Source organism: Ailuropoda melanoleuca, chromosome 14 (genome assembly GCF_002007445.2).
Source record: "Ailuropoda melanoleuca isolate Jingjing chromosome 14, ASM200744v2, whole genome shotgun sequence".
Lineage (NCBI taxonomy): Eukaryota > Metazoa > Chordata > Mammalia > Carnivora > Ursidae > Ailuropoda > Ailuropoda melanoleuca.
The window spans coordinates 47,726,481-47,740,659 of NC_048231.1; positions in this window are offsets into that span (position 1 = coordinate 47,726,481).

Below are 14,179 nucleotides of genomic sequence, written 5' to 3' on the forward strand. Positions count from 1 at the left end.
GGGGATGTAGGGGCTTGACTGCTTTAAAAATTTCTTTTAGCACTAAGGTTACCTTCATTTCTAGATTTATGTTCGTGTCTGTTATGTTCCGGAGTCTTTGGCATTTGGGAGTCTAATGGCGTAAGTCAGGTGTTTTTCTGATTTGCCCACTGTTGCCTTATGATACAGCTTTCTTTGAGTTGTTACATCAACTACAATTGAGCTGTCTGTTCTGGCTTCCAAAATTTTTCTTCACTCCTACTATCTTTTTCTTTTTAGTTTTATTTCAGTCTAGTGGGGTTTAGGGAGGCAGCAGAAGTTAAGCGCTCTTGGTCAGTTTCGAAATATAGATGAGAATGAACAAGTATCAAATTCTCTGTGTACCTTGGGATCATAAAATACATAGAATGCTTTGATATTAAATGAAGCCTTCCTGTGGCTCTATTTTTAAAAAAAGACTTTCTCATCTGGCAATATCGGTCAGATCCGGCCTGCTCTTTTTGGACACCAAAACTCATGATGTGGAGAACGCAGTCAAGGATAGCTCTTGTCTTGACACCAAAATCATGGCTACAAGGACAGTTTGGTTCATCCAGAAACAGTACAATAATTTATGTGTAAATGATATTCAGATTTATGAAACAGTGATCTCAGGCCCTCCTAAAGCTATATATTCTTTGGATTAACACAGATGCAGTGTCTTCAATAAACATCTGTTGACTGCTCTGTGTGAGGTCTTGAACTAGGCGCCAGTGGTGGTGGGGAAGTAGGGAAGGGAGAAATACTTTTCTACTCTGAAGATAGTCCTTAATAGTCCTTCTTTGTGTAAGGATGATTAAGTCTGAGATCTTGCTTCATCTCACCAAGAAACTAGAAGAAAATCACAGAGGCCTTGTTTTCTCATGGCAAAGGTGGAAACCAATTTTCATTTATACCTCTGTTTTCTGTCTTCCTCTTGGGAGGGGTCTCTGCTTCTGTTGAAGGCTGTGTCTCTGCATCTGCTGGGGATCATCCCTTCTCACTACCTCTAGCATTTGTTTTCCCCAATTACCACTTCTCTTTCCTGAACCACAACATTTCTTTCTTTCTTTCTTTCTTTTTTTTTAAGATTTTATTTATTTATTTGAAAGAGACAGAGACAGCCAGCGAGAGAGGGAACACAAGCAGGGGGAGTGGGAGAGGAAGAAGCAGGCTCATAGTGGAGGAGCCTGATGTAGGGCTCGATCCCACAACGCCGGGATCATGCCCTGAGCCGAAGGCAGATGCTTAACCGCTGTGGTGCCCCACATTTCTTACTTTCTAGTCAATCATTCCCAGTAGGAATTAGTGTCCCATTCATTCTTTGACCCCACTCTTTTAGGCGCCTGTGCTCACGGTCCACTGAAACCAGCTCTGGTCAAAGTCAGCAGGGACCTGCTTGCTGCCATAGCCATCCGGCACTTCTGTGTCAACATCGAGCTCAGCTACTTTTGATACAGTTCTTGGAATTGGTCTCTCTCATCTTTTGTGACCACTCTCTCTCGATTATTCTTCTCTGGCTGCTCCATTTCACTCTCCTTTGTTATCCCCACTTCTTTTACTTAGTTTCTAAGTGGTGTGAGTGCTCAGACTCAGCCCTTTCTCTCTTCCGAGGTCATGGTTAAAATCCGGCCCATGGTTTGGATCCTTCCTCCATGTAGGTGACCCCAGTTTTCTACCTCTAGCTCGCACCTCTTCCTGAGTTCCAGGTTCCAATACTTATAAACTAACTGAAAATTCCATTTGCATATCCAATGGTCATCTTATTTTAACATGTGCAAAATGGAACTCATCCTCCTGCCACCACATGGATTCCTTTTTTTGTCTTCCCAGCTCAGATAAGGGGACCGCAGACCGTCCACTGCTCAGGACAGAAACTTGGGAGGCCTCCCTGTCCCTCTACTTCATGCCCCACATAAGTCTGTGATCAAGTCCTGTCACTTCTACCTTCACGTGTACCTCACATAGTCTGTCTCCACTGACTGCGCCCTGGGTCAAATGATTGCCTTCTTTTAGTTGGTTTTCTGCAGGAGCTGATCTAGGTGATTTCCTGGCTTCCACCACAAAGTGGCTGCAGTAAACTTTTTTTTTTTAAAGATTTTATTTATTCATTTGACAGAGATAGAGACAACCAGCGAGAGAGGGAACACAAGCAGGGGGAGTGGGAGAGGAAGAGGCAGGCTCATAGCAGAGGAGCCTGACGTGGGGCTCGATCCCACAACGCCGGGATCACGCCCTGAGCCAAAGGCAGATGCTTAACCGCTGTGCCACCCAGGCGCCCCTGCAGTAAACTTTTAACAACATAAATCCAGTTAGGCCATTCTGTTTCTTAAAAGCCTTCAGGGATTTACCTTTGCATTGGGAATAGGTCCCAGCTCCTTGCCCTGACTTATGTGCTCTGCACGATCTGGTTTATTTTTTTACTCAATTTTTTAAATAATATTTATTTTGTTATATTAGTCACCATACAGTACATCCCCAGTTCTTGATGCAATGTTCCATGATTCATCACTTGCATATAATACCCAGTGCACCATGCAATATGTGCCCTCCTTAAATACCGACAGGCCAGTGATGGGTATTATGCATGATCTGGTTTCTGCCTACTTCTCCGAGTCTTCTTCTATTCCCTCCCCATAACATGGACCACTGTCTCTGGCTTTCTGTTACTCAAACACCAAGTTCATTCCTGTCCCCAGGGCCTTTGCAACTGCCCTTTCCTCTGCCTAGACAGCATTCCCAGGCAGCTAGAATCTAACATGACTGAAAGGCTAAGAATAAGGAACAGGAATTGAATGGAGGCTCTGTGGGAGAAGGAAGCCAATTTTTCGAATTCCCCATATCCCCTGAGTCTAGCTCAGTGAATGAATGAGCTAAAGTTGTTTTAAACACAGCGTCCAAAAGAAAGAAGAGATGGGGCAAAGCACTGAGAAGCATTTGGAAAGAAAGTGGGGTGCCCTTGCTCCCACCCCATCTCACTTCCCATCCCCAGGGTAGGTTCTCCATGTGTGGGGAAGGAGACACAGAAGAGTAAGGAGCAGTGTCCTGCTTCCTGGCTGCAACTCTGGGACTTCAGCAAAACCCAAAGGGAGATAATTATGAGGTCATGCTGCAGTTTGAAAACAGGGTCACAGACAGCCTTGTATGTCAGGAAAGTTGCAGAGTCAGCAGACCTGAGGGACGAGGAAGCCATGCATGAGAAAAGTCTCTGAGGGGACTTGGGAGTAGATAGTTACCACACCTGAAGTCACAGCATCACATTTTTTCACAGTAACATGGATAAAACCCCAAGAGTGGGGGTTGGGGATTGGAAGGTGGCATGAGGCTGGCTTTCCTGGGTTTTGAGAGCACTTTGTGCTGCCTCTTTCCAGCCCCCATTGAGTGACATCTTTTTGGGAGTTTGAGATTGGCTGTGGTGGGAGTATTTATATCATGGAAAATAGCAAATGCTGGAAATCAGGACTTTTTCTTTTCCAGGAACATCCTGGTTTACCAGTATACCACTGGGAACAAACCAGTAATTGACTCAGGAATTCACTTAATCTGGGTGAAATGAGGTCTCCAAATAGAAATTTGGTTGGATCATAGGGAAATTCCTATTATTCTCTGCATGCATGAGACAGCAATTTATTTTTCATTTTTTCATGCTGAGAATTGTCTTAGGTGGGGTCCCCAGTAGCAGACCCTGAGAGAGAGATTTGGATGCAAGTGATTTGTTAAGGCAGTTCTCCTACGAGAAGCTAGTTAGAGAGTAGGGGAAGTAAGGGAGGAAGGAGCCAAGCCAGGTGGGATTTTAGGTGACGTTCCGGCTTTGGCCTGATCCCAAGGGAAGCCCTGGAGCCTACGTTATACTTGAGTTTTGATCCTGCCTCGAGGCACGGGGGGCTCTCCCGCACCTCGGAGATCAGCCACTGACCGCAGGCTGCTCAAGGGACCACAAACTCCCAGTAACTTCCAGCAATCAGCACATCTAGTTGAAGCCATTCCAGTACCCCAAAGTCATCTTCTTTTTTTTTTTTTTTTTTTTTTTTTTTTTTTTTTTTAAATTTTTTTTTTTTTTTTTTTCANCTGGGCAAGGTCCCTATCTCATTTTCTTTTTCCTGCTTTATCCCCAATCCCCACTTAATGTGACCCCATAGGTACCCACATTCATGTGTTGGGTGAAGATTGATACCAATTACAACACATGGACATGTAGGCATGTCTGAAGATTACAGGTTTACCCAAAGCACCTGTGTGTGTATGCTCGGGGGTGGGGAAGTTATAGTAGTTTAAGCAGGTTTTGGTTTTAGGAAGGGACCACGCAGGGCCAGAGAAGAGAAAGAGCAAGGCAGAGACCTACTCCCTAGGGATATAGGAAATATGTTCTCCTTCAAAGGTTGGCCTGGGTGACTCCAGGAGAAGCCTGGGCAGTCTGCATCATGGTGGGTCTGCAGGGTATGGCATACTTTGGCAGAATTCTGGCAGCTGTCAAGAGCAGAGTACCCAGCTGATGTGGTTATGGGAGAGGAGAATTCATGGCAGTGCTCTCTGTGGAAGCCAGGATGGCTCTGATTCGGTAGAGTTGCTCTTCATAGTGGCGACACCCTTAGCTTACAGCAGCCAACTGAATGGAAGCAGGGTTGGAAAGTCATTGGGAAGGTTCCCAGTCCTGGGCCCCATAGAACTACTGCCTGAGTGACTACACAGTCCTAGGAATCAAATCAAACTCCCAGAAGGAAATCAGGAAGAACTGGGCCCCAGGAACCAAACAGATATCCAGCTCACTCTTAGCAGAGTGGTCCCAGGATGACTGGTGGCAAAGAACACTCAAGAGCGAGAGGGGGTGCCACATGTGGGAGCTTAATTCTATTCCTTAAGAGATAGTTTATCATGTTAGCAAGAAAACTCAATTCAAAACCTGCTTAGTGGTAGCTCTGGTCTACCATCCACCTCTGATGGGTGGGCTTGGTTTCCTGTTTGCCTTGCTCATGGGCCATGGTGCCCCTTCCAGCTGGGGGGCTCGGACTGGCATGTCCCTATTGTGTGACTCCTTCCCTCTCCAATGCCTAATTGTGTTGGACGGAGCCTTAAATTTGGATGAACCAATGACAAAGTCAAGAACTAGTATCAAGAAAGTTAGTCATTTTCTGTTTTGATATGTAACGTACTGACTCAGGGCAGCCAAGAGGACCCGTAATTGGAGAAGTCAGTCCGCAGAGAGAAAAGAACATAACAGATGTTCAGGGAGGACCACAGGCAAGACAAGAGAATGTTGAGGGCTTCTCAGAGGTTGTTCCCAGGACTGTCGGAGGCCCAGCTGTGATTTTGGCTTGGGGTCTAGCAGACAGACCATCAGCAATGAAAGCCCTCCTTCTTGCCTCTCCCATTTTCTCTATTTGGGGACTTCCTCCCCATTCTTTCGAACAGCCTCCCTAGACCTTTCTACATTGGGCCTGGTGCTCTCCTTCTGTATTCCCAAAAAACAGTCTGTCTTTTCCACCAGACTCAGAACTCCTTAAAGGGGCCTAAATTCATCTTTTTAAGCCCCGCTGTGTATTCTCGAGCTTGGCAATATGAAGAGCTCAGAGTTTTAAAACAGAGTTCTCAGAATAAGTGGTCCCAGGATGAGGACAAAACGTATCCATCGTTTTTGACAATGAGCAGCTCACTGTCTTTGACTGAAGACAGTGTTGGCCACGTGGTAAGGGAAGCCGGAATGCATTGATTAAAGAGTGGTCAGGAGGGGCCCAAGGGAAGGGGGAACAAACTGAGCAAAACTTTCAAGAAATTTGGTTGTGTGGGGAAGAGAAGGTCATACCTGGGTGAGGGTGGAAGATAAATGGCACGGAGATGGGCCAGAGGTGAGCCTGTCTGGGCAGAACGTGGGCCTCCAGGGCAGAGCTCAGTTGCCCAGTAGCCCCAGTTCTGACTGTGCAAGATTTGAACTGATAGATTTCTGGACACGGGGTCCAGATGTCACAACCTTGGTGTTGAGGCAGAAGGAAATGGCAGACCCAGGACTGGACTTCAGACAAATCTTATGGGTGGTCAACCTAGCCAAAACAACACTCCACAGTTTTTTTTAAGAAATAGTTTCTGTGTGATCCTGAGACTTTGACAAAGTATTTAAGTGTGTCTTCCAAAGGTTTGAGGCTCTGAGGGAAACTGTCACCAATGCTTAGCACTATTGGGAATCTCTCAGAAAGGGAGTTAGTTCTGGGGGGAGAGAGAGCTGGCTAAGAAGCCAAGCAAAGCCGGTGGAGAAGATGAGCAGCTGGTCCTGTGTGGGGGGCAGGGACCCGGAGGCAATTCCGAGTTAGTGGCAGTTGCTTGGAATCGGTTGATGGGCGGGGCAGCAGTTGGAACCCCAAAGGCAGTTGGAAGAGTTGGGTTCCACAGCAGTCTGTGCCTCATAGGTGCTGTGGGCCACCGGCTGGGCATGAAGTCAGAGGGACTGTCACCCACACAGTGGAGTGCTGACTTCCCGCTCTGCACTTTACAGTCTTTGGGCCACAATTTGGGGTGGCAAGGGCCTGAGAAGGAGCAGAACTTGGGGGGGCCAGAGTGCTCCTGCCACAGTCGCAGGCTTGGGAGGAAGTTTGTCCTAGTGGGGCGGCGAGCAGGGCAAGGGTGGGACGAAGGCCTGGGAAGATGAGTTTCCCTTTTTCTCTCCCCTCTTATGGTCAGGCTGGCCCTCTGTGCCTAGAGCACCACCGGCCAGTGGAGCGAATGGGCAGACAAGCCAGTTCTAGAGAGATTCTTGGCTTAGGCAGCAGCATCTGTTGGGTGTGTTGGACTATAGCATTGGTCTCTATTCCCTAGGAGGCTGGCCGAAAGGGCAAACGATAAAAGGGGTTGGGATTCAGACCCACTGTTCCCCAATTCCCACATCACTGCGTTCTCAGCATTTCTCAACGAGGGCATAGCTACTGCCTTCCTTGGTTGTTTTCCTGACTCCAATCTACTCTCCACAAAGCAATTTTAAAACTTTAAAAAAAAAACCCAACAAAATTTAAACTTAAAAAACAAGAAGCAGTCCTGGCATTCCTTAATATCAAATCTCTGGAATGCTCTCTTAGGCTTATGGGGCCCTGTCCCCAGCTGCGGTTTGTTGCCCTGTGGTCTGGGGCTGTCACCCACTGATGGAGCCACCCCCTTGCTCCTGCCTCAGACCTCACCGTCTGCTGCCTCATCCTGGAAACTTTCCTACCTTTGTCTGGGGCTCCTCCCCCTTTATCTGGGTACAGCAAAACCTTTGCTTCCTTACAGGTTTTCCTCCCTGGTGGGCAGTGCCCACCTGCGAGGCTCTGTCCCCATATCCTGTTCATTCACTCACAGGCCCTCTCACAGAGAGCTGAAAGGATGTGCTCAGCGTTGGTCTCGCCAGAGGCGGTGGCCGTCATGGCACTTTCGCACCCAGCACCCAGCACCCAGCACGTAGTATGCAGGGTGGGTCTCCGATGAGTGAGCACATGGACTGTCTGGTTTCACTCCGCCAGGAGGAAGGGCTCCACTGCTGTGTTAGTCATGTGCTTACACGTTTCGGTAGCTTTGATTTTTACAGTCTTGAGTCTGCAACCTCTGCCATTAGGCTTTCAAGGGTTCGGGTGTTTCTTCCCACTCTGGCCCAGGTGGGTGGCATCTTCCCCATCCTCTGAACAAGCTAGCTCTTCTAGATCATGTCTTCTGGCTGTGCCTTTTCCATATCGCCACCCTCCCGCCCACTTCTCTTGACAAGCCCATGGCTTCCAAAATTTGCTCTCTGATATTTTCTTCTCTGAATTATTTTCAGGATTCGTTTAGAGAACATTCACTTTTGTCAGTCCATCATGTATCATGTGTTGATAACTGTTTCTTTGTGTGCCTTGTCTGTCTCCCTCAAGTACTTTGTTTTTAAAAGGCAATGACTATAAATTTTGTACTTTTCACAGCGCCATGAAAACACACATGTGCTTTCTACTAGAATGTAAGAGCTTGTGGTTTCATGAAAGCGGTGATTTTTAACATTGCTTTGACCACTCTTGTATCTTTGGGGTCTTGAGTCGTGCCTGGGGCACTAATAAATATTAGTTGAATGAGTTAATCTTTTAAAGCGTGGTGGGGAGAATATCCTTATTCCATAAAATGTTCATATTTTGTAATAATAAAAAAATCAACATGGAAGTAACACTCCATACTTGAGTTATTTTGAATGTTATTTCAATGCGTTGGCTAATTTCTGTTGTGTTGAATCCAACCAAATAATCTCACAGGGTTAATTTGCCACTTCCCATCAAAGAGGGCAATGAAAAAGCATTTTGACTATAGAAATTTGCTTTACAGTCTAACATTTTAGGGACACAACGCTTGTGCAGAATAGTATATAGTGAAGAGAATTTCGAAGAGCGAGAGGGAGTGGGATCCATGAGGAAGGAAGTGCTCTGGTCTGTAAGTCAGGACACATGTCCCAGACTGATTTTCATGATTGACCAGCTGTATGACTTTGGACCAAGAACTTAACTTCTCTGGGGGCGCCTGGGTGGTGTAGCCGTTAAGCGTCTGCCTTCGGCTCAGGGCGTGATCCCGGCGTTCTGGGATCGAGCCCCGCATCAGGCTCCTCTGCTGGGAACCTGCTTCTTCCTCTCCCACTCCCCCTGCTTGTGTTCCCTCTCTCGCTGGCTGTCTCTCTCTCTGTCAAATAAATAAAATCTTAAAAAAAAAAAAAACTTCTCTGGCACTCGCTTGTCTCATAAAGATGAGGGGGTTATATTAGTCTCTGTCTCATTTTAATACTGGGGGATTTATTTCTGGATCATACAAGCTGCTTCTGAAGGTCACCCTGATGCAGTAGAAAAAGTTCTGGACAGGGATCCAGGACCCCTGAGACCCTGGGGTGACAATAAGACATACCAGGACCTTAAGTAAGAGTAACCTCAGGTACTTAGAGGTACATCATGCAGATAAGACACGAAGTTAGCCCTTGCTCACCTTAAAATTGAGTTTCTGTGCCTATAAAGTCAATGAGCAGGGAACTTAGGCCTTGAGATCTAAACAGGGGGTAGCAAAAATGTGGCCTCCAAAGATTTCAAGGAGATAATCCATGTACAGAAAGGCATAGGGTTAATTTAAACAGTCTACAAAAGAAGGGCAGCAGAAAATATGAAGAATATGGTATTTTAAATTTAATTATGCTGTGACAGGCTACATCCCATTTTCCTCATTAAGGATATGGTATTGGAGTAGTTACGTGCCCAGTTCATTCAGACATGATACCCTGGACCTCATTTTCTGCAGAATTAAGGGAGTTGGAATTAAGGGAGTCCTTGGGCTCCCTTTCAACTCTACTGATCTAATTTTGGAATTAAGGGAGTCCTTGGGCTCCCTTTCAACCCTACTGATCTAATTTCTACTGATTTAATTTTGCATCCCTGAAATCATAGGTAGCAGATACATTTTGACCCGATCCCCCCACTCTGGTGTGGGGACTTGATACTCTCTGGCGGTGGGTCTGCAGAGCATGAAAGGCCACAACCGCCACGAAGCTACGGGTTGCCTGAACGCTGCTGGGTAGAGGAGCTCTGTCACCTCTCAGCTTGGGGCTTCCTTTATCAGTGACGCTTGAGAGAGAGATCTTTGCACATCCAGTGTACCTGTCTTTTTATTGGTAGGACACACCGGCAGATGTGATGCCCAAGAGATTCCCAAGCTTGCTCGGCCCACAAATTCCCCTTTCACGCCCCCTGAAAGTGTCCTCATATCTGTCATTTCCACTGAAGGACTGACTCCAGGTTCTGCCCCTGTTCCTTCCCTCCTCTGATGAGATTAAAGAATGTCACAACAGTGTGATCTTTGTCTTTTTCTTTGCACAGCCAAGATTGAGGCATGATTTTCGTAACCATGCTCACCTAATTTACTGATACGTTTGTATTAGCAATTCTATTAATAGTAACGATTAAGGCCATTTATAATAACCATAACCTGGGGATGAGGGGGTGGGGGGCACTCATCCACTCCAGGGCTGGAGTGAGGGGGGAGGGCTCAGCTGCTTCCAAAGGCACAAGGACTATATATAAATGGGAAAAGGGCGGGTTCCCAAATAGGGGTTGGGCAAAGTGGTTATATCCTTAGCTATGGAATGACTGAAGCTGTTGCCTCTTCCCAAGCCCCCCGCCCTTTGGAGGAATGGGGGACGCTCTTGAAGAGGCTACGTTGCTGTAGGTTGTAACTGCTCTGATGTTTACTGAGGCAGCGGTGCTCGGTGCTCGAGGTTTCAGGCAGGGATGCTTAACATCCCGTGGGCCCTTATGGATTTTCCCACGAGTTCCTCCAGGGGTTGGCTTTGTTCTCTCAACTCCCAAAGTGTTTTCCAAGATGCAAAAAACCATGCGACAGAACACTGTTTGCAACTGGGGTCACTGTATTTTCTTGTAAATGTTCAAAAACGATTTGGTGCCATTTTGTGTCCCAAAGGCTGCCCAGTGAAGTCAGAGACCCAGGGTTTAAATCTCTGGCTTTCGACCCCCTCACCCATTGCCGGGGTCTCACCGAGGTGAGTACACCACTTCTAAAGAGAGACGTGTATTCCAGAAACCTCAGTCAACTTCTTCACTTTGAGTGACTATTTAAAAAAGTTGTTTTCTAGAAGCAAAAAATTAACAGTTCCTCTTGGTAAGGAACTCAAAAGGATCCCACAGCACCAGTCTGACACGAGGTGGGCTGGCGGTTGGATAAGTCAGAGGTTGTGACTCTGTGAGCTTCCCTGGGATGGGGGCAGTTCTGGGACACAGACTCCTGGGGCCTGGGCTAGTAAGAGCAGAGTCAATATTCCTTGAACTGAACTGAAAAGGACAGTTTTTAAAAAATCTTATCTTTCATCCTTCATCTTACAATTATATTAGAGGAGTTTTGTAGTCATTAAAGTACCTATATTTTGGGAGCTGTCATTTAGAAATAAAGCATATCTGCCCTTTTGCCCACCTTGCTCCCCATCCTTCTAAAACACAAAGGGAGAAATTCTTAACTTTCTAAGGGAAACATTACTTAAAACATTAGTCTGAACGATAATCAGATCCATAGCCAATTTCAGGAAAATCCTTTAATGTTTCTTAAAAGAGAGACAGAATATATCCCTGTTTCAACGGCGTATTTCTGTGCAAATGAACTCCCGTAATTCCTGCTTTAGGAAAGTCACTATCCCCCTTGGGGTGGAGAAGTGTGTGGGTACCTGGACAACCTAAGCCACAGGCAACGTGAGGGGCCTCCGGTTGTAAGCTGGTACCTCATTCGTCCACTCCGACCAGCAGAGATGATTTGGTTGGTTCACACAGTATTTCCAAGAAAGTTTGAATGGGTTAAAGACATTTCAACATTGGGGCATTCCACACAAAAACTGGTGTTTACGGCTCCCCTAGAAAAAATCCAGAAGACCGGGCAGCCTTGGGCATGTATGTGCACAGGGCAGAAAGGGGCCTTTGCGGGGTGATGGCTGCCATGGGGTGCTGCCGATGGGGGCAGGTTGGACTCCTCTACGCATCCCAGCTGGCCCTGCAGTTACTTGAACTTGTGACTCTTGCTGCTAGGGTCTTCACAGGAAGAAGGGAGGGTAAACCCAGGGCAAGTCATTAAAGGTTTTCAATGAACTTTTTGGTGGAGAGTCGAAGCAAGAAGCAATAATGAACTATGACAGGGCAGGAAACCTATACTTTGTACCCTTGACTTTTCTTTGTTGAGTTTCCACATTTACTCGTGTTATTAAAGTCCTTTAGGAGATCGCAGCCTTTGCAGAAAGGCTGAGGGTGGGAAAAAAAAAAAAAAAAGAGTGTCCTGAGCTGGAGAGAAGGAAAGCTGTCTTTCACCGTGGACATCCAGGCCTGGCATGCTTGGCTCAGGAAGGAGCCAAGAGCCAGACAGGCAGTGCCACACACGGCCTCCTTGCTCCCTGCCACCCGGAGATAGGAGGCTTCTCCACTTATGTTTTAGGGTCAGTTTTGCTTTATTCTCATTTGTCAGAGAGAAAGGCTGGTTGGTGGAGACAGGGTCAGAGAGGAGGGTAAAAGAAAACCCTACGGAGGAAAGGAAAGCTCATATGCACAGAGACAAAAAGTTCCTTTTTTCTTATTCTTAGGAAGATTTTGAGTGTTTTCTTTGGTGGGGGGGTGATGCTGGATTGGAAGCACCAAGAGGTTATTCAGAACTTTTTAGGAAAGAAGGGATTCACAATATGGCTTGGGAATTCACTTCTCACTTATTCGGGGCGTAACAGTTCAATTTTGCTCTTCAGGAAGAAGCTTGAAATGATTTTATAGGTCGTGATTTGGCTGAGGCCCACATGGGCATTTAGTGGGTGCTCCTGCATCCTCGCTCAGCGCTTGTGTCAGTTAGTTAATGGGTTACTAGTGCCCATCCCAGGCACACGCCACCCGTGTGCTGGCTCGGTCCTCTCACTCAGGCACAGTTCCCGTCAGGGAAGCCCAAGGCCTCACCTGCTGTCACCTCCACCCTGCACCCACCCTCAGGTCAGACCTGGTATGTTCTTGCTTCTGAAGAACAAACATCTACTGAGCTCTGCAACGCCGAACAATCTGGCCCTTCCTGAGGTTCTGAGGAGATAGGAAGGGACTCCACCCTTTTCTCTGTCTTGCACTTTCTTAAATCCCTGTCACACCGCTTTCTTCTAGGTCTTCTTCTCTCCGAATGTTTTCTCCAAAGTCCCTTCAAGCCTACTCCCTTTTCTTTCCTGTCTGACTTTGGAAAATCTCCTTAGCTTGCCTTCTTGTCAGGAGAAACAATAGAAAAATTTACTAAACCCCGATTGCCTGTTCTCTTCAGCAGACCCCTTGGGTTTGGAATTGGAAGGGCTTAGCTCATCCTAGTGAGGAGAAGCGACAGTTAATTATTACTTGTGAAGTGATGATCTGACTGCTAGCTTTCGAGTGCCCTCCTCTAGGCATGGACCCCAATGGGGGGGACTTGTTTTTTGAGCAAAAATAAAGCCAAAACCCTGTATTTCTGTGTATAACCAGAAGTAAAAAAAAGGATAATAATAAAAAGTAAAGCCTTATTTTTAACGTAAGACCACAACTGCCTTGTGTGGAGGGGACCCTGATGTGTCTTGCATGGACAGTGGGGTATGTGCGTGTGGCCCTGGGCTGAGGGAATGGGAAGGCTGGAAAGCTCTGCTTTAGGGATGGGAAGGGGAGACTCTGGAGCCCATCAGACTGGATACTGAGGGGATGGGAGGGGACCTAGAACAAAGGTCATACCTATTGTGGACTCTCACATTTCCTTTCAGGATTGGGACAGACACTCGTATTCCATGTTTGCAGCTGAATAATTTGTAGAATCCATATAGCTCACCAATGCTTTTGTGCAAGTTGGTTCTTTTGGGGAAACTTGGAGAAAATGTGAAGTTTCATGACTTGTGTTGGTGGGGCGTGGGAGGCGTGGGGCCGAGCCTGGAGTGTGGGGACCACAGGGGACGGAAAGCTTGAGCACCCATGGAGTAGGGACTTGTCTGGGGTCTCCACATGGTTAGGAGGCTTAGATTTCCCATGGCTGCTTTGAGGGGGTGGCAGGAGTTGGGGTGGGGTTCCAGGTCCTTCTGTGGGGTCCAGGCCTTAGAGAGGGCTCTGCAGACATAAGAAATCACCTTAATGCCTCTCACAGTTTCTCTAGATTTTCAGGGTGTGAAAGAATAAGGACGTCTGGCTGTTCTTAGGAGGCAGTTGGGGAACGGGGTTGAAGGGAGTCCAGTGTCCACGCCGCCACCAATGTCTTGGTGTCTGAAACACTCTGGCAACCCCAGCATTTTCTAGAGGCTTCTTTTCTCCCTAGCTTAAAAGTTTCATTTAGTTTCAGTCTCACCAACTGCAGTTCTGCCTTTGACTTTTTGGAAGGTGGTTAAAATGTGTTTTAGCTGCCGCGCAGGCCCGGGTCCGGTTCTGCCCCTGGGGGCCCTGCTGCCTGAGCCTCGTCTAGTGCCCGCAAACCAGAAGTAAGGATGGGGTCTCTCTACCCCACAGGGTTGCTGTGAACAGCAAAGGAGACAGTAAGCGCAAGGTGCTGCTTTAAAAAGAGTCCCAAGTGGCCATGCAAAGGGCACCAGTTGTGTCTGGGACCCAGGTGAAGAGAGTAGTGTGACACTGAGGTGGTTTAGGGTGTGATGCACTCCCTACTTTGTAAGTCTCCAGCTCAGAGTTCTTAGACGGTTCTCTGGCTCACG